Source organism: Dasypus novemcinctus, chromosome 14 (assembly GCF_030445035.2).
Source record: "Dasypus novemcinctus isolate mDasNov1 chromosome 14, mDasNov1.1.hap2, whole genome shotgun sequence".
Lineage (NCBI taxonomy): Eukaryota > Metazoa > Chordata > Mammalia > Cingulata > Dasypodidae > Dasypus > Dasypus novemcinctus.
This window is the reverse complement of record NC_080686.1, coordinates 21,771,613-21,792,870: the sequence shown is the minus strand read 5'-3', so window position 1 is coordinate 21,792,870 and position 21,258 is coordinate 21,771,613. Positions and strand designations below refer to the sequence as shown.

The 21,258-nt window shown below is 37.6% G+C and overlaps 1 long non-coding RNA gene and 1 other non-coding gene across 2 annotated transcripts in view; both read right to left on the bottom strand.

Annotated features, from left to right (window-relative positions):
- The window catches only part of LOC131273249 (uncharacterized), an 84,638-nt gene that overhangs the window by 20,532 nt on the left and 42,848 nt on the right, over positions 1-21,258 (bottom strand). The window contains exons 2-5 of the long non-coding RNA XR_009180397.2: positions 9,064-9,169; positions 7,702-7,867; positions 7,112-7,271; positions 6,089-6,227 (exon numbers count right to left, since the gene is read on the bottom strand). This is a non-coding gene — a long non-coding RNA (uncharacterized lncRNA). The remainder of the gene's footprint in view (positions 1-6,088; positions 6,228-7,111; positions 7,272-7,701; positions 7,868-9,063; positions 9,170-21,258) is intronic.
- Positions 6,597-6,722, bottom strand: LOC111762150 (U6atac minor spliceosomal RNA). The gene has a single exon (XR_002795335.2). It is a non-coding gene; the product is annotated as a U6atac minor spliceosomal RNA (small nuclear RNA).

Sequence of the window (21,258 nt, the reverse complement as noted above, 5' to 3'; positions counted from 1 at the left end):
AAATAGATAAATAAGTCTTTAAAAAAAAATGCTATTCCTTTTTCCAACTGTATATCTATGTGAGGTCAATTTTTTAATTAACCAAAACAACATATTGCAACAGATATAATAATCCCACCATCTGCTATTAAGTCAGACATTAAAGAGATTTGCAAAAATGTAAAACAAGGCCACTCTTCTCACTATTATTTTGTTTTAAAATATAGTGATTTTATAAAACATGCTATTTATGTTTAAATGTATGGGTTTATTGTTATTTTAAATAAATGAGTAATTAGTTTTACATTTATCTTGGTTGTAACATCAATAGATTTAACCCACATGAGAGTGTGAAGGTGTTGTAATCTAAGGGAGAGGAGTCAGAAGCAAGAAAGATCATGAAGCCTGTGGGAATATCTCTTTGTAGGAGCTGTAGGAAGGGAAGATACATTCCTGTGTTCTCTTATCCTGTGAACAGTCTACAGTAGATAGTTATTTATTATTACATTGAATAGGAGACAGCATGGATACGAAAAGGATGTGGGGGAAGCGGATGTGGCTCAAGTGCTTGGGCTTCCTTCTGCCATATGGGAGGACCCAGCTTCAATCCCTGGGCCCTCCTGGTGAAATGCGTGCCCATGTGGTAAGCCAAGTGCCCACGTGGTGAGCCAGTGCCCACACAAGTTAGTCACACAGCAAGACAATGACGCAACAAAAGAGAGATGAAGGGGAGAGTCAAGGCAAGGTGCAGCACAAACCAGGAACTGAGGTGATACAGTGACAGGAAACCTCTCTCCACATCACAGCTCCCCAGGATCGAATCCCAGTGCATCCTAGAGGAGAAAGACAAAAAGAGAAGACAAAAAGATAAATAGATGCAGAAGGTCACACAGCAAGTGGACACAGACAGCAAAAACAGCAGTGGAAGGGGAGAGGAAAGAGGGAAGAAAAAAAGGTTGTGGAATAAGTGCCAGCTTTACGACCTTTAAATGCATGTTCTTGAGCAGTTTTTTTAATCACTTGGAAACTCAATATTCTGGCCTGTGAAACAAGGGCGGATTGACTAGATGGTCTCAAATTCCCTCCAAAGGTCTATGATTAGTGGTTCTAGAGTACAAAGAATATGCAGTGCCTTGTCTTTGGAACCTTACATCAAAAAATGGAAAGCATATATGATTGGAAAAAATCAAACAAATATAAAAAAGTGACAAGCATGTTTTTATACCATACCTGTGCAATAAACATTTTGCAAAGATTTTCCAACTATAAATTTTGAGGTGCTAGACTTGAATGCTCACTTAATGCAGTTCCACATTTTTGCAACTAATGTCCACGTCAAGTTATCTCAAATGTCAATGAGTATTTTCTAATAAGTAATTCTATCTAATAGGAGTGAACAGTTAATAAATCCCAGATATATCAAATTTGTAATTTCTTTATGAATTTCCATCCTCATTGGGATTTTTGCATTATAAAAATATATGTAAGATCTGTGTTTTGCTTATACTTAAGCAAATTTCATGTACATATTCAATTTATTCAACTCACATCAACATAATGTATTTAATGCTGTGCTTGTGCATGTGTGTGGCTGCATGAGGACACACTCACAGGATTGGTTCTACACAATTGCTGAGGAGACTGCTGCCTGTATTAGAATATACTAAATATATATTCAGAATATATATCGAGGTATATTCAGAAGACATAGTTTTCTTTAGATAACTCTACTTCTCAGGTGCCACCATGTCACAAAATCCACCAGCTACAATGCTCATACATATAACTATAAGAAAGTGTGGGTCTCACGGCATTGGAGGTCAAAGCACAGGTCCTGTGAGGACTGCTTCTGGAATATGGAAAGTAGCCACACATGGAGGCAACACCTCACCAAGGCTCCTCTCTCTCTTTCCATCAATCTGTATCTCTTTCTTGTCTGGTGCTGGGAAAGGTTGGGGTTGGATGGGGCACTCAACCTCTCCCTCTGCTTCTTTCTGAATATCTGCTCCATTGTCTTCCTCATTCTTCATTGTTTTACTCCTTACCAGGTACATAAATTCAAAATACCTACTCCATCCCCAAACTCTAGCAATCCCAGCTCCAAAGCCCGGCAGTGACTGAAACTTGGTGACTCTTAATTCAAATGCTTTCTCCTGAGAATTCTGGTTGGTTTGGATGCGGCTCTTCCCACTAGCAGTCTGTGCTGCTTATAGGCAGGCTGACCTTGAAGTGCAAATCTAGAGCATGTTTGAAAACAGATTCCCTCAGAAAGTGCTCATGGGTCCACAATTAACACCTCCAGATTTGTTTCGTTCCCTTTAAATGTATAATATAAAACTTCCTGGAAGGGATAATCATTGAACTAAGTCTCAGCTACTAGCAACCCACCATGTTTTATTTATATCTTTATATGTGGGACCAGGTGGTGTGTTAAAGCAAATGAGGGAGAAAGGATAGGGAAGTAAGATAGAGCAAGAAAGCACTGAAAGAGTCAAGGAAAGTATATAGAGAGGGAAGATGAGGGGAGGGAAAATTAAAGTTCACTTCAAAATTTGTCTTAGTTGGATATCCATAGCAAAAGAAAAAAAATGATATAACTTATACCTTAAACAAAAATTAACTCAAAACGGATTGTGGAATTAATTATAGAACCTAAAAACTATAAAATTTTTAGAAAATAAAAACATAGGAGAAAATCTTCAGGATCTAGGACTCGGCAAAAGTTCTTAGATTTGACACCAAAAACACAATCCATAAAAGGAAAATTAATAATTTGAACCTCATTTTAAAAAAAAAAGACTTTGCTTGGAGGAAAAAAATCTCTAAAGAGAATGAAAGGATAAGCTACAGACTGGGAAAAGATATTTGCAAACCAAAACATCATATCCATCCAAGGATATGAAGATATATATTATATCTGGACTACATTTTTTAAAATTTCAAAATTAAACAGTAAAAAAAAAAACACATACAATACAAATGAGAAAATGGGTTTCACCACAGAGAATATACAGATGTCAAATAAGCATATGAAAAGATGATCAACTTCAATAGCCATTAGGGAAAAAAAATCAAACCATAATGAGGTATCACTACACATCTATCATAAAATAAAAAATAGTCAAAACAAAATTCTAGCAAGGATGTGGAGAACCTGGATCACTCATTCATTATTGGTAATTACAAAATGGTATATCATTCTGAAAAACAGTTGGGCAGTTTCTCATAAGTCTAAACATGCATAAGTCTAAACCCTGTAACCCAACAGTTTCACTCTTGGACATTTATCATAAATAAATTTAAAACTTACTTTAATGCAAAAACATGCACATAAATATTCATGCAGCTTTCTTTGTAATAGCCAAAGTCTGGAAACAATTCCAATGTCTTTCAATGGGTGAATGGTTAAACAAACTATGGTACATCCAGACCATGGAAAATTACTCAGCATTAAAAGGAATCGACCATTGACGTAAGGAACAACTGCTTGAATCTTTAGGTAGGAAAAAAAAAAGCCAATCTTAAAAGATCATATCCTGTGCAAATCCACTTTTATAACATGGATTTGAAGTGACAAAATAGTAGAAATGGAAAACAGATTAAATTGATGTCTGTTAAGGATTAGGGAGGGAAGTAGAAGGGGTGTATGTTTATTAAAGACTGTAGGAAGAAGCTGAGGCTCCTTTGTGGACCCAAAGCTGGAGTTGGGGCCCAGCATTCCCTCCTCTTGCTGGGTCCTGACCCCTTAATCCTCCTGGTGGAGATGGGCTTGGCCAAGAGCATCCCAGTCACCCCAGCGTGGCCACCACCGCAAACAAGCATCCAGCTCCAGGGGCAGCTCCCATTCTCCCACTGACAGATTCCAGTGCATCAAGTCCCCTCGTGAAACAGCAGAGTCATGTTTGAGACCAAAGCAGCCAAGTCCTATGTGTCCTCAGGGACTGTTTTGCCCCTGGAAGCACCATCGTCACCTGAATTGGACTTGTCTCTGGACACCCAGTGATCCCTTGAGGACCAGATGCCACTGCCGAACCAGACAGAGCTGCCTCCAAATGCGTTGTCCAAGGAGGAAGCAGGGCAGCACACGGAAACCACTGTAGCCATCAGAGCTCAGGCGAGCTTGGAGAGGCCCTGAGACTCCCCAGTCAGCATGTAACAAGGCCTGAGGCAGATTCCTCCCACCATCCTGCAGGAATCCTGACACCAGCACAGAGTAACGGGCTTCTTCCCCGGGTGAAAACGTTAGGGAAGGAACCGTCCTCTCAGCACTTTCTTTGGTTCCCCTGGACCTAGTAATGTTTTATGTCCTCCCACCTTTTCCCTCCCTTGGGGGCTGAGGAAAGTAAATGGTTTAAATTTTTTTCTAAAGACAATAGAAAACGTCTTTTTTGGTGAAGAACTATTCCGCATCTCGATTAATGTGTTGGATGCATGTGATAAAATTGCGTAGAACCAGAGGAGCAGAGTGGTTCAAGCAGTCAGTGCATGGGAGGTCCCGGGTTCGGTTCCTGGTGCCTCCTGGAAACAAAAAACAGACAAGCAAACAAACGAGGGAACTGGCTCAGGGGATCCCATGTGGCTCGGTGATTGAGTGCTGGCTTCCTTAGGCAGGGTCCTTGATTCAATCCCCAGGCCCAGTTCCTCAAAAAAAGAAAAAAAAAATTGCATAGAACCAAATACACATGTGTGCACACATATACACACAAGTATGTGCAAAACTGGTGAAATATGAGTAAGGACTTAAGGACTGTGGATTTTTCCAGTGTCTATTTTCTGGTTGTGACATTATAGTCTAGCTTTGCAAGATGTTACCACCAGGAGAATCCACCTAGAGGCGACACAGCCTCTTTCTGTATTATTTCTCACAGCTGCATGTGAATCTACAATTATCTCAAAATAAAAAAGTTTCATTAAAAAATACATTAAATAAGAACAAAAAAAAACTGCAGGTGGGTATAACAATGTGAAAAATAACAAATACAGGAAATTTATCTTATTTCCCAAAGAAAGGGCTATCTGCATGTGCAGATGCGTATAATGAGAAGATTTTCTGTATTTAATATAATTATCTGTATATCCTTACATTAAAGCTTTATAATTTGGTCCTAAAACATTTTTAAGAAAAAGATTATTTAAGTTAGAACTAAATAAATAATTGTAGAGTGAATATGTGAATTAAAACGCTGGCAATACAGATACTGTATTTTCCATAATTACAGAGTTGACTTCCCTTGGGATGCAATCCTCCTTTACTGAAGGTTAAAAGCAAATAAAGTATTGCTCTGTTGCTTCATTACCTTATTAAGGAAGGTTCACTCTGTGCTTAGCTAGCAGGAAAAATAATTTATTTCTCTGTCCCTTTATTTATTCACCTGCAGCAAGGTAAATATAAGGTGCTACTTGTTATTTATTTAGCTTTTATAAGACACCTACCCTATCACCAGAAGCATATCCCATTAGGCAAGCAATTATATTCTCTTCTTTGGGTAATATGTATATCAAAAATATTTATAAAAAATTATCTACCTGTAAGATGTTAACACTTTCAAGCAAATGTATGACAAACTGCAAAGGATGTCAATCAATTTGCAGTATTACCACATTTTAATCATCTAATTAAGTAAAATCAAAAGTTCTCCTGATACTTACAGTAAGATAAATATGTATCTTAATGTCACATGATTTTTAAATTGACATTGTGTTGAGTCAAATAGATTCTTGCATGGATAAACATATATTCACTTTGTATACCTTCCAAAACCAAAAAACTATTAAACTTAGTAGCGTAAGTTGTAGGTGTAATCAAAATAGAATGACATTTAGGGCAGAAAAAAGCCTGCATAGGTTTTACAACTGATGTGGCCTGTACCACTTGGGACGATCTTGAAGCTACCAATTACCTAATCATGAAAACCTTATGGAGGAGTCTTCTAACTCCCAGTCATCTTCTTTGAGGAGAAGGGACCCAAGAAGAAAGACCTTCATAATGTGTGCCTTGAGAGAAGGTAAGTCATTTAACCCTATTGTCATAGAATCAGATCAAAGTAAAAGGGGTTCCAGTAATTAATAATCACACCACTCTGAGCCTCTTTCCAAAATAATTAATTACCTGGGCAAGGAGGTTCATGATTGTCTGCATGATCCACTAAGAAATTGAAAACGTTGTATCGAACACTGTTTCAGAATGAGGCCTCCCACCAGCTCCTTTCTCTGGTTTTACTTCCATTTGGCCACAGAGTGTGATTGTGCTTGATTACAGAGAATAGAGAACAGAATTTCTGGTTATGTATTTTTCCCCCATTTTTTTAATTAGATAAGTTGTGAGCTTACAAAACTACCATACATAATGTGCAGGATTCCCATACATCACCCCTCCACCAACACCTGACATTGTTGTGGAACACTTGTTTACAGATTAGGAAAGAACATGATCATACTATTACTACTAACTATGGCCCACAGCATACACTTGGTGTGTGTGTATGTGTGTGTATGTATATTTGTGTGTGTATGTATATATTTTAGGGGGTACCGGTGATTGAACCTGGGACCTCGTGTACATGGGAAGTTGATGCTCAACCACTGAGCTACAGCTGCTCCACAATTTGGTACATTTTTAAAAATGATGGCTAGTTTCTACTAAGTAGGGTCAATGCCTTAACTCTATGCATGTAATGCAGGCCAGGGGGCTTCTTGCATCCTTGTCAAGGGGAAAGCTAATCTTCTCTCCTTTCATCCAATACCAGGTCAGTATTTTTACATAAGGGGTTTGGATGTTTCCAATGTATCTTCCATAAAGATAACTTTCTTCTCTTGATCAAACTCAATTGGACCTTAGAGCCTGGTACAAGTATTTTTCTCTGTGGTTCCTCTGTTAGTCTTTACTTATTGGTTGTTTTAAAAATATCTGATATTGTCTAAAAATTATGTCAGGTCACAAAGCATTCTGGAGTGGAGAGAGAAGGAGAAATAAGCAAAGTAAAGGTGAGCCAAGTCTGGGATAATTATCTCAGTTGTTCAGCTGGCTCCCCACAAATAGCTAGTAATAAAATCACAATGGCTGAAAAAAGATGACTCAACTCAGGCACATATTTATTTTTAAGGACCCCGATCTATAAAGAGTAAAGGTTACCTGCTAATGATAATACTTCCAGTCTAAAGAATGATGATAGAACTGTGCTGGGAGATCCTTCCAGTTTAAAACTAGGTGGGACCAAGATGGTCTTCAGGCCTCAAGTAGAAGAAGTTAGCAAGAACAAAAGCACATTATCAGGGCCAAAGCCATTCAGTATCTGGGGCCAGTCCGAGAGAGAAACAGAAACATACATTTTAAGAACCAGTCTTAGTGATGTACACAAGTACGTCATAGAGGATAGAGATCCAGCTTAAGTGGTACACAGACTCCTAAGTCCAGCCCAGGATATAGATATAATTAATTCTATGTAACTGGTAGGAATAGAGTTCTTAATATATTGCAATAAATATGTGGGGCTGAGTGGAAAGGATAGGAACTGAAACTATGCTTCAAGAAAAACAACTTCATTTGATTAGGGTGTGGATTATCCTCCATTCATCTGGTTATGTCTGATCTTTATTTATATGATATATAGAAGTAAAATTAATAGCTAATTGAAATACTTTTTAAAATCAAGGCATGTAACAACTGAGAAAAGTCATAATTGTTGGTTCCATAAAAGGCATTCAACTAAATTCAACACTCACTCATTATAAAAGTCTTTAGCAAACTGGAAAGAGAAGGTGACTTCTTAAATATGGCAAAGAATTCTTTCTTTAAACCTACAGCAAACAATTCAGTCAATGGTGAAGTTGTTGGGAAGGAGACACTTCTATTCATCAATCACTTCTATTCAGCATCTGGACTAGAGACCTTAGTCCATGTAATAAAGTAAGAAAAATAAAAGACATAATGAAACACATTCTTTAAGACAACATGGTTGTATCTGTTAAGAATCCAAATGACTCTATAAACTATTAGAATCAAAAAAATAAATTTAGCAAAATTTCCAGATATAAACGCAATAGAAAAAGTCAGTTGTATTTCTATGTATCATCAAAAAAGAGAAAATGCAATTTAAAAGCATTTATCATTTACAATAGCATTGAAATCATCAAACCCTTAGGAATAAATCTAATTAAAGACATGCAAGATATCTGCTCTGATATGTATTAAATACCATTTAAAGGAATTAGATAAGATCTTTAAAAATTTGAGGGCTATGCCATGTTAACCTTTTAGAAAACTCAATATTGTATATATGGCATTTTCCCTCAAAATTAGTCAACAGATTAGATGAAATCCTAACTTAAGTTCTAACTGGTTTTATGTATGTGGGGGTGGGGGCAATATGATTAAATTCAGATAGAAAGGCGAAGGGCTAACAATAAATAAGGCAATCTTAAAGAAGAAGAATAAAACTGGTAGATTTATACAACAAAATATCAAGAAATATTATGTATCTATTGTAATTAAGACAGTATAAATTGGCTCAAGAGTAGATAAACTGTCCAATGGAACAGCATAGTGTACAGAAGCAGACTCACATATATTTTCACCTGATTTATGGCAAAGGAAACTGCATTGCTGAGTGAGGAGTTGCTACTGGTGAGTTAGTTATATATAAGGAAAACCTAAGAAAAAAATTTATATATCATCTGACCCTTACCTAATACTATTACCAAAAGTCCATTCCAAATGGATTGCAGATCTAAATATTAAAGATAAAACAATAATAAAATTAAAAGTAAAGACTTTTAGAAGAAAATGTAATAGAATAACTGTAATCTTAATCAAAGATTTCTTCAAAAAGATCTGAAAAGCACTAAAATAGACTAAATTAAAATTAAGAAGGTTTTCATCACAAATCACCTTGAAAAGCCTGAAAAGGCCACCAGTAGAATGAAAGAAGATGCTCACAATATATGTGTTTTACTTTGCTAAGGCTGTCGATATAAAATACCAGAAATGGGTTGGCTTTTCTAAAGGAAATTTATTAGGTTAAAAGCTTACAGTTCTGAGGCTGTGAAAATGTCCAAATCAAAGCATCATCAGAGATGCTGTCTCACCAAAGTTCAGCTGCTGGATCCTGGACTCCTGCCACATGGCAAAGCAAAATACCGACTCTCTGTCTGGATCTCTGCCTTCTCCAGGCTGCTTTCTCCTGGGGCTCACCTGTGGATGATCAAGCACATGGCAGAACTTGTCTCTTCAATTTTGAACTGACCTGGGAGCCTAGACTCTCAGGGGCCTCTCTCCATGCCCTTGTGCGCCTCTGACTCCAGCCTCCCACCTCCCACCTCTCTCCCAGCCTCCCAGGGATTCTCTCTTCCTGGAGCTGGAGGAGATCCTGAAGTCTGCTCTCACATGGCAGAATAAAAAGGGTAGATGTCTCTCTCTGCGTATTTCTGCTTTCAGTTCTCAGTTTATAAAAGACCCTAGCATTTTGTCTTCCACAGGAAAGCTTAAAACAAAAGATATAACAACCTACCAACAGAGCAACAAGGTTAAGCTTGCTTCATCTGCCTGGTGTCCTGTAGAACTTTCATGAGAGATATTATTGGGGAGGTACAGTTTAAAACCACCAGCAGCAGCAGTACCTATAGTCCTAGTTATGTTTAGGACAACTGAAGAAAAGCTGGAAAAAAGAAAAACATGCAAACCTGAACACTGAAACAACCTCAAGTCTCTCTTTATTTTGATGGTATATTTCTAAAGGGAAATAAATACTCAGATGGATCAGGAATGTATATAACTAAATGAAATCAAGAAAAAGAAATAACAATATGCATTTAAAAAAGAATTATGAAATTATCTATCATTGCTCAGAATGGGACTAAGGAAAGTGCTGAATTGTAGCAAAAGTTAGAAGATATCATTGACTGTCACCCACTCTAAATGTTTGCAAGTGGATATTTCTAAAATAAACAGGATCATCACAAGTGATCTCTAGGAATGTCAAACAAAGCCTTGACTTGTAGGCTTTGCATTTTGTATATAGGGAGAAATATGATAATCCCAGTTAATTAGACAAGAGCCCCCAAAGCCCTTGCCCTTGATACATTTTGTTTTAAAAGCAAGGCCTATTCAGCTTCATCTGTAGTTCTATGTGCAGATTGATTAGTCAGTTTTACTTGTTTTATTAATAAAATGTAATTGGGGTGGGAGGAAAGACACCAGCAAGAGGGCAGAGACCTACCCTGGGTCATATCTCATTGATGTAGTCCAATTAAAGTCCCTAAAGTGATCTAATCAAGTGATCTAATCAAAAGGTCCCTTAACTGAATCTAATGTAATCAAAGGACCCCACACCCACAGGAATAGATTAGTTTAAAAACATGAACTTTTCTGGGATTCACAGAAAGAACTTCAACTGGTACATCGTGTATCAGTACAAGGTTTTGTGCCTAGAATGCATTTTTTAAATCTTATAAATCAGTAAGAAAAAGGTGGGTAACTTAGTAGGAAAAGGGCAGACACTTTACAAATGGAGATATACTAATGGAAAATAAACATATGAAAAACCATTAGTTTCCGGGAAATACTAAAATATGAAAATATCACTGTAGACCAATAAAAATATCCAAATGAAAAAGATAGGTAATATCAAGTATTTGGTGAGGATGTGGAGCAAATGGATTCTCCCGCACTCGTAGTGGGAAGAGCAAATTGCTACAACTACCATGGAAAACTCTTTGTCAGTTATATCTGCAGTCTGAATACATTGATATTCCCACAATCAGAGAAATTCTGAGGAGGGTGGGATGGCAGAGAAGGTGTTTGAGGGTGAAAGATAGGAAAGTCCCCAGAAGGAGTGAAAGAGCCAAGAGAAGCTATATGCTTGAATACCCTTTGACCTGACAGTTCAACTCCAAGTTATATACTCAACAAAAACTTGTACATTTGTTCACCGGGAGACAACTACAGTAAACATACTAGACAACCTCTAGCTGTGTTATTTGTAACTAACCAAATGGCCAGCCAAGGTAGAATATTCATAGCACATGGAAGAATATTCAACAAGAGTAATCAATGAACTGCAACTGCCCCCAAAAGAGGGTCCATTTATATAGTTGATTCCATTCACTTAACTAATCTCTATGTGGAAACTCAGATATTAGATGTCATCTGTTACTTTTATTTATTTAGGAGGAGTTGCTGGGGATTGAAACTGGGACCTCCTATATGCAAAGCAGGTGCTCAACCACTGAGCTACACCCACTCTCTGTCATCTGTTATTGATCTTAGTGCAGGCTGTGTGACTTTGTTAGTTTGTGAAAATTCATCTTCCTGTATACTAATAATTGCACTTTTTTGTATGTAGGTTATAATTTCATTTTTAACAAGTAAAATAAATAAATTACAAATAAATAAATGATAATTCATAAGGAAGGTGTTCAGAGTTTTCCTCTCTTTCTCCCTTACCCTTACATTCCTAGTCCAATTGGTTAAAAGTTGTGTCAGTATCCCCTTTTAAACATTTTCAAATTTGTCCCAGTATCTCTGTACCCAATGTCACTTCCTGGTTTCCCTGCCTTGCCACTCCCTTACCCTTAAGTATTCATTTAACAATATGTGTGATAATATACATACTACGTGCCCTGCATTCTTCTTGACCTGGGTATACATGATGAACCAAATAACCAGGAGCAATGGATGTTGCTGTCTCCCATACACTGTGTCACATCAATGGTCCCTCATTGCCATTCTGACCTAAGCCAGACCAATCAGATTCCTCCCTGGGATGTTGATGGTGTGGGTGTGAGTTGTCACGAACATTTTGGGAAGTATTCTGGTTCTTAAAAAAATTATCCACATGCTCTTTGATCCTTTAGTCCCCTTTTAAAAATCTGTCCTGCTTCTTATAACATTTTTATGGTGGCAAAATTTTATATATTAGTCAACAAAACCTGGACAATCCTCAAAAGTCCATTAATGCGGTAATTCTTTTCATTTTTCCTCTTTCTCTGAGCTTTTTGCATCCTTTTCCTCCTTCTGATGACTCTCCTTCCCCAGAGTCCTCCCTCTCCCCCTTTGCCTGACTTGCTTCTATTCCCAGGATTCAGCTGACAGATTCCTTCCTTTGAAAGTTCATTGTCCCTCCAGCACTTTGAAACATGCTGCTCCTTTAATTTAAATTATATTCTATAATGTTTAGTTTACCTTCAAGCAAATCCTATAAAGGATTAATTATGACCCACATTGTTCAGAACCAAAGCAGTAAAGTTGTTAAAAGGTGATGGTCAGAAAGGAAGCAAGATGGCGGCAGAGTAAGGAGCTCCTAGAGTCAGCTCCTGCTACAGGGCAGTTAGTAAACACCCAGAGTTATCTGTGCTAGCTGAAGTGCCTGTTTGGGGGCTTCAGGAGGGCAGAAGGGCATCCTGCAACATCCTTGAAGGAATGGAAGGAGGAGACTGCCCATTTGCAAAGAGGACTCATAAGTAGAGCACTCCACACCACGGAGGCCAGTGCCCGTCCTCCACTGGAGGTGCAAGCCACCTCGGGAGCTGTTCCACGGCTGGAATTGAAAGCTCCACTTCCCAAAAATGGGGGAGGAAGAAACAGTTGAGCACCAACTTTAACTACTGATGACTAAATTCAGTGGGCTAGAGTATAATCCTAAGAACAGCTAAAGTTTGAGCTGTCCAAGTAGAAAGAGTCTGGGAGCTGCCATCTTAACTCCGCACCTGGCACGAGGGGAAGCAGGACAGACTGAGAAGCCCAGTGCTGATGGAGACTGGCTTCTTTCCAGCCAGGTCAGACTGCAAGTCTAGCCTAGGCCCCAGTGCCACCTCCGACAGGAGGAAGCTGCAGGGACCTGTGCCAGCCTCTCCAGGAAATTAATTACCAGCCAGGCCACGGAGTCCAGTAATTGTCCTACTCTGGTGGCACAAGCCACCCCAGGAACTGTTCTGTGATTGGAATTGGAAACTACATTTCCCAAAAGCAGGAGGGGGAGACGGTTGGCTGCTGACTTCAGCTACTGATTGGTAGACACAGAAAGCTAAGGAATAACCCAAGGAACGGCTAAGGTGTAAATCTGTCCAAGTTGGAAGGAAAGAGACCAGTGGCTGTCATTTTTACTCCACCCCCAGCCTGAGGGGAAGCTGGGCTGACAAAAATCACAGTGATGGTAGGAACCAGTTTCTTTCACCCAGATCAGTCCGCAGCCCTAGCCCAGGCTTCAGCCCCTCCTCTGGCAGGGAGGAGGGTGACTGGTTCTGCACCAGCCTATCCATGTAATGTTGGGTACCTTTCACTACCACAAACTGAATAATCTGAAGTGTACCAGGGCAACTGCGGTCATCTTGGACCTATACTGCATAGACTGCTGCCCACACCTGCAGCTCCATCCCTGCCCCAGGCAGGGGAAAAAGGGACATGAAGCTTCATCAGATTCTCTGGGCAACTAGAGTCTAGGCCTTCATGACTTGATAATTCCATACAACTGTGACTCTGTCCCTGCCCCTGACAAAAGAAAAAGTTAGGAGATGCTTCATTGGTCCCTGAGGTAATGAGGGCAGCTTGAGTCACCACAGCTTATATCACCAACTTCATCCTTGGTTGCTACTGCACAACCAGCAAGGGAGAAATAGCAGGAAGCCCTAAACTAAAGAGAAGAACTCCACCCAGAATAAATACTTCAGTAAGCCAGGAGCAGACACCAACAAAAAATTATAATCCACACCAAGAAACAGGAAGCTATGGCCCAGGTAAAGGAACAAGATAAGCCTCCAGATGACATAAAGGATGTGAGACAACTAATCACAGATGTTCAAACAGATCTCCTTAATTAATTAAATGAGATGGCTAAAGAGATTAAGGATATAAAGAAGACAATGGATGAACATAAAGAAGAATTCAAAAGCATACATAGAAAAATAGCAGATCTTATGGGAATGAAAGGTGCAATAAATGAAATTTTAAAAACATTGGAGTCATATAATAGCAGATTTGAAGAGGCAGAAGAAAAGATTGGTGAGTTTGAAGAAATGGCCTCTGAAAGTGAACATACAAAAGAACAGATGAAGAAAAAAAAGGAAAAAATTGAACAAGGACTCAGGGAACTAAATGACAGCAAAAGATGTTCAAACATACATGTCATGGATGTCCCAAAGGAGAAGGAAAGGGAAAAGGCAGAAGGAACATTTGAAGAAATAATGGTAGAAAATTTCCCAACCCTATTGAAGGATGTAGATATCCATGTCCAAGAAGCACAATGTACTCCCATCCAAAAAAAAAAAAGAAAAAAAAAATCCTACTAGACTAACTCCAAGACACATATTCACCAGAATGTCAAATGCCAAAGACAAAGAAAGAATTCTGAAAGCAGCAAGAGAAAAGCATTGCATAACATATAAGGGATATTCAATTAGATTAAGTGCTGATTTCTCACCAGAAATCATGGAGGAAAGAAGACAGTGATCTAATATATTTAAGATACTACAAGAGAAAAACTTCCAGCCAAGAATCTTATATCCAGCAAGACTGTCTTTCGAAAATGAGGGCAAGATAAGAATATTCACAGATAAACAGAAACAGAGAATTTCTAAGCAAGAGACCAGATTTTCAGGAAATACTAAAGGGTGTGCTAGAGCCTGAAAAGAAAAGACAGGAGAGAAAGGCCTGGAAGAGAGTCTAGAAATGAAGATTATATAAATAAAAGTAAGTAAAAGTGTCAAAAGAGTGGTGAAAATAAAATATGACTGGTAAAACTCAAATAGGAATAAACTTAACCAACAATGTAAAGCACTTGTATTCAGAAAACTGCAACCCAATATTAAAAGAAATCAAAAAAGTCCTAAATAACTGGAGGAACATTCTATGCACATGGATTGGAAGACTGGATATCATTAAGATGTCAATTCTACTCAAATTCATATACAGATTCAATGCAACCCTGATAAAAATTCCACCAGCATTTAAAAAAAAAATTGAAAACACAATTATCAAATTTATTTGGAAGAGTGAGGGGTCCTGAATAGTCAGAAACATCATAAAAGGAAAAGCAAACCCTCATCTCCAGACTTTACATCATATTACCAAGTTGTAGTGGTAAAAACAGCATGGTACTGGCATAAAGACAGACACATAAACCAATGGAACCGAACTGCTGGCTCAGAAACAGACCCTCACATGTATGGTCAAGTGATTTTTGACTAGCCTTTCAAACCCACACAGCTCGGGCAGAACGGTCCTTTCAGCAAAATGGTGCTGAAAGAACAGGATATCCATAGCCGAAAGAAGGTTAAGAGGACCTTTTTCTCACACCTTATCCAAAAATTAACTCAAAATGGATTTTTTAAAAAGCCTAAAAATAAACGTAAGAACCATAAAACTTCTAGAAGAAATTGTAGGAAAATATCTTCAAGACCTGCAGGTAGGTGGTGGATTATTAACAGAGATAAAAGAAGGACTAAGTAGACTACTGATGTTTAATGTATGTAGAAGTTTTAATTAGCTTTACTGTAAAAGTGTAGAAATGTATAGAACGGATGGTAACAAATAGTGAGTAATATATAGTTTATAAATGGGAATGTGGCTGAAAATGGTAGTCTGGGAATATAAATGCCAATTGACAGAATGCTAGAGAATAATCTAGGAACTGGATAGCACAGTAAACCAAGAGGTAGATGAGAATTGTGGTTGATGGTAAAGACGCAAGAGTGTCCTTTGTGAACTAGAGCAAATGCATATCACTACTTCAGGGTATTGGGAACGCATGGGAAAAATAAACTGGAATGACCTATGAACTGTGTTTAGCAGTAATAATATAATATTCTTTCATCTATGCCAAAGATATACTGTGTTGATAATGGTGCAGTATGGAAAATGTGAGCCAAATATATATTGGACGTGGTAACAATCAAATAATATTATCTTATCTGTAACAAATGTTCCACCACATTGTAGTGTGTTGATAGAGGGGTGTTGTTTGGGAATTCTGACATGTGCATGATTGTTTTATAAGTTTACAACTTCTGTCATAAAAAATCCATTTAACAAATAATAATAGGGTGTGTTGGGGAAAAAATACACCAAATATAAGATAAGGACTAAGATTAGTAGTAAGATTTTGACAATATTCTTTCATAATTTGTAACAAACATCGCACGACAATGCAAGGTATTGGTGGAGAGCTGATGTACGGGACCCTTGTACAATGTTATGTATATATGCTTTGTAAGTTCACAACTTTTACTATACACTTAATTGTTTATGTATGTTTATATATAAATGATAAAAGATAATAATAATAGGGAGCATTGGGGGAAAATACTTTGGTTAGTAGTAATATTTTAACAATGCTCTTTAATCATTAAGTTTACAAGGTTTAACAACAATGTAAGGTATATATGTTATACCTTATATATAACAAGGATGTTATATATGTTTGTTCTGTAAATTCACAACTATTACTATACACTTATTGTTTATGTATGTCTGTGTGTGGGTTATATATTTCAATAAATTAATTTTTTAAAAGTTAAAAAAAATAGAAGGTCATGGTCCAGGAAAGCAGAGGTGTCTCAGACAACTGAGCTCCTGCCTACTACATGGGAGGTCTATGGTTCAGTTCCTGGTGTCTCCTAAAGAAGACAGAGAGCTGGCATGATGGACAGGCATGGCAAGCTGATGTAACAAGATGACACAACAAGAGACACAAGAAGAAGAAACATAATGAAAGACACAACGAAGTAGGGAATGGAGATGGCTCAAGCAATTATGCGCCTCCATCCCACACTGGAGGTCCCAGGTACAGTTCTCAATGCCTCCTAAAGACAAAGCAAGTGCAAACAACAGGGAGTGGGGAGAAACAAACAAATAAATAAAATAAATCTTATTTTTTAAAAAGTCATGGTCCATACAATAAAAAAAGATTTCCAGATAAATCAACATTTGTGTTTTCTCAAACACCCTGAAAAAACTCATAGACTCCCAGTAACATTACTAAAATCTCCTTTCCCCCTTTCCCTAATGAACTGCTCCCATAAACCATAGCTATTTTCCTGAGAATTCTTCCTCCCAAAAGAACTCCTCAGCTCCTCATCCCTCCATGCATTTTTTTGTCCTCTTCCCCTTATCCTTTCCCCTCCGTATTTCATCTTGAAAACCCAAGAGCTCAACTGGCAAGAGGGCCCCTCTTTAAGGAGGAGGGAAAGAAAGAGAATGAAGTGGTTAGAGTCACAATCTTTTTAATATACCAGGGTAGTGAAAGAAATCATATATTAATAATAATAACAATTATTATCCCTTCTCACATCTATTCTAACAATTATAACTCCACTGTATAATTGATATTTATTTGGCTTGTTCTCACTAGAATGCAAGCTCCTCAAGGGAAGGGGACTTTTATCGTGTTTACCATTCTTAAGAATAAAAGTGTACGCTTAAGTAAGATGTATTATTGACTGACAGACTGAATTGTTTAGATATATTGTGACTCTAACTTCATATGTTTAAAAGGGTTTATAAGTGTCAAGGTACTTTTATTGAGAATTTTGAGACTGGATAACATATACTTTGATCAAAACACTCTCTTTCACACAAAACGTATCTGGAGAGAAAATTTCAGTGAGGCTCTTGTTTGTTTATGGAAAGTACATCTTAACCGCAAGCAAGAGAATCGCATCCATCAGCCATGTGGGATCTAAACCCCCTCTCAATTTACAGGAGGAGTGAACATCACCATCCCAGGATCCATAGGATGGAGGAATAAAATATGGATTAGAGTGAACTAACTGGTATTCTACTATAGAACTATTGTGACTCTAGCAATGGAAGAAATTTTATCATCGATGTGGAGACAGTGGCCACGGGAGTTGCTGAGGGCAGGGAGGGGGACAAAGAGATGTGATATGGGGGCATTTTCAGGACTTGGAGTTGTCTTAAATGACATTGCAAGTACAGATGCTGGACATTATATATCCTGCCACAACGCACTGAATGGACTGGGGGAGAGTGCAAACTACAGTGTAAACTATAATCCATATGGTGCAGCAGTGCTCCAAAATGTATTCACCAAATACAATGAATGTGCCACAATGATGAAAGAGATTGTTGATATGGGAGGAGGGGGGGGGGGGTTATATGTGAACCTCTTATATTTTTTAATGTAACATTTTTTGTGATCTATGTATTTTTTAAAAAGACAATTTAAAAATAATGAAAAAAGAAGGTATATCTTGAGCTATACTTATTTTCTTGAGCAGCCAGGAGTATTATAAAATTCAGTCTTTTTGAGGAGAACTCAGACTATGACTCAACAAACCAGAAAGCTTATGTCCAAGGGATCCTATTGCTTTGATCTTACTACCCAGCACAATGCAAGTTGATCCTAACTCTACATTCCAAATTAGGAATTCTGGGCAAGAAAGAGTCTTAATATCAATGAGTTCAAGAGAGACTAGGGAAGTTTCCCTAGGGCCTACCCAAGAGGCTGAGTAAAGGATGCTCTACTAAGCCATCTTGCTTTGTGGTACACAGGTGATCTCTTCAGAGAAATCTCCGTACAGGGTCATGAGCTAAAATAATGAAAATATCAAATCGTATTTCTATAGCTGAAGTCATATCTAATGAAATGCTTATGCAGAAGGAATTTTTGAAGGTACAGAAATTTAATGTTTTGTTCCCTTTTTTCTTTAACCACTATATTCCTATTTGAATTATTTATTTTTTATTTGGTGTTTGGCAAAAGATTAAAGATCACATACTAAAGGAGCTGAATTTGTTAATCGGCTTAAACTACTTTCTTCAAAATCTGCTAATTCCCAATGGAAAACTGATATTACCTTTTCGAGTTTGCTTACTAGATTAATGTCTATTGTGGTTTTTAAGCAAAAAAAAAGGGGGGGGCGATATTTGGTTTAATGGTGTTTGTGATGTGACCAGTTCATTTAATTATCAATAACAAATTTTTTTTAGAAAAAGAAGTAATAACTAGCCTTTTCTCATACCACACTGCCTCATAATTCAAGTATCTGAATTTTAGACTACTGTAGAGGGTGGTAAAAAGATGGTCAGTTTCCAAATGTACCCAAGTAGGTCTAGAATGCAACTTAGGTCCCCAAATGCTTCATGAAATCAAAGAAGTCTGTTACCGAAATGAGTCTAGAGGGCATCTAATGCACTCATTTTGCAGGTGAGAAAATGAAGTCTAATGAAGTTAAATTTCCTTGCAAGATTACCTGGGTAGCTGGAGACAGGATCAAGGTAAAAACCCTGCCTTCTTTATTGTAGTACAATTAAGGTTCCCTCATACTACCCCAGGCCAAATGATTTTTTATCAACACCATTATTTTTATATCAAACCAGTATAACAAATTCTAATCAAAGTAGGTGATTTGCTTTATGATGTGAAATAATAAGTGCCCTTTAGAATATTTCTTTAAATTTATGCATTCAGGATTTTAATGAAATGAGAAGATGCCTCTTCTTCAAAGGCCAGTAATAGAGGAGAGAATGTAGCTCAGGTGGTTGAGCTCCTGCTTCCCATGTTCAAGGTCCCAGGTTCAATTCCTGGCACTTCCTAAAAAATATAATAATAATATTGGGGAGCAGATGTAACTCAAGCAGTTGAGTCCCTGCTTCCCACATGAGAGGCCCTGAGTTCAGTCTCTAGTCCCTCCTAAAAAAAAAAGGTCAACAATAAAATTTTGTCATTCAAGACCCTAAAAGACAATAAATTCTATTATCTTTTCTATTCTACCTAATACTAAATACTACAATTTATATAGAAATATTAGATATTTGAAGTTTTCGTTTTACTCATTTATTTTCCTCCATTGCCTGTTAACTTCCTTAGTTAACAATGAAAATGAACTACCTAGGTCTGACAAGGTCAATACAGAAAATACTTCTGAAAGAGCCTGGAATTTAAAGGCAATAATACCACCACCAGGAGACGAGAGACATCACCACCAAAGTATAGCCAGGAAGAGAATCAGCACAGTGCTCAGCAGAAAATTCCAGACTTAGACCCTTAATTGTTCCCAGCTTACAGTCAGGATGGATACCATCAGAAAGTGCTAAAAATGAGTCTTATACATTTACCGGGGTTAGATGCAGATCTGGAAAATTGGTCCAATCATTGCATCATAAAAGATAGCTAATGAAAATTGCTGTGTTCATTTGGAATAGAATAAGGAAAATAATATCTGCCATTTATCAAATATTACTAATTTCCAGGCACAATGCTGAACACTGTACAAATAGATGACCTCATTTCATCATCATGAAAGGAATGATCATTACCTTTGTTTTAGAGATGGGAAAGTGAAGCTTAGGAAGGCTATCTAATCAGCCCAGAGTTATAAAGCCAGTCCATACTTCAAACCAGAATAGGGACCCCACCACTCAGTGGAAGGTCCACCCAAGGAAATATTAGAGAGAAGAGGAAGACAAATTAACCAACAATTAAAGTAGACTCATTCAGGCAGTTTTGGGGAAAAAAATGAGGAATAGTGGAAAATAAGTCAAATTAGAAGCTAATTTAGTGAACTAAAGTCAGTTGATTGTGGATTCCCATGGATCCATACTTTCCATGTTACATGATTTATCAGGTGTTGATGGTCCACGGCTTAGCAATCTCTTATGAACCAACTGGTCTTTTGTCCAGTTATTGGTGGTTTGGATTTCCTGCAACTTTTTAATACTGAGTGTTTTCGACTTTATTTTATATGTTAGTCTTCATGTGGAATTTAGGAGGCAAGTTGGCAGACATAGCATCACTTTACAGATTAGGAACCTAAGCTGCTGAGAGTGTAGGTATCCAGGTTTACATCCTACAAAATAAAAATGGAAAGCCCAGAAATAAAACCTTTTATTATTGAGCTGCTAGTCCTAGAGGTATTACCTCAACCATACATTGTTCCCACTGAGTAAGAGAAAATATTCTTACATAAAGTAACGCTCTGAATTTTAGAGGAAAGCCACCAAAACTGAGTGGCACAAAGGGAGATCAGAGAGTATCATTCTAAAGAATACCTACCCATTGGTTCTGAGATAATGAAAGTGGATTGAAACTTGGGTAAAATAGAGTGTATTAGTAGTAAGAGTGTTTAATAAATAGTACAACTATAAAATGCTATAGGTGATGATCAGCACACACACACACAAACACAGGAGAGCAGCCTCTTCGTGAAATAGCACCAAAATGGCACTCCGGCTTTGATTCCTATGACTTTGGATGTGAACTTGGCCATGGCACTTAATTTCCCTAAACCTGAGTATCCTCACATGCAAAATCAAAGTATTAGTAAAAT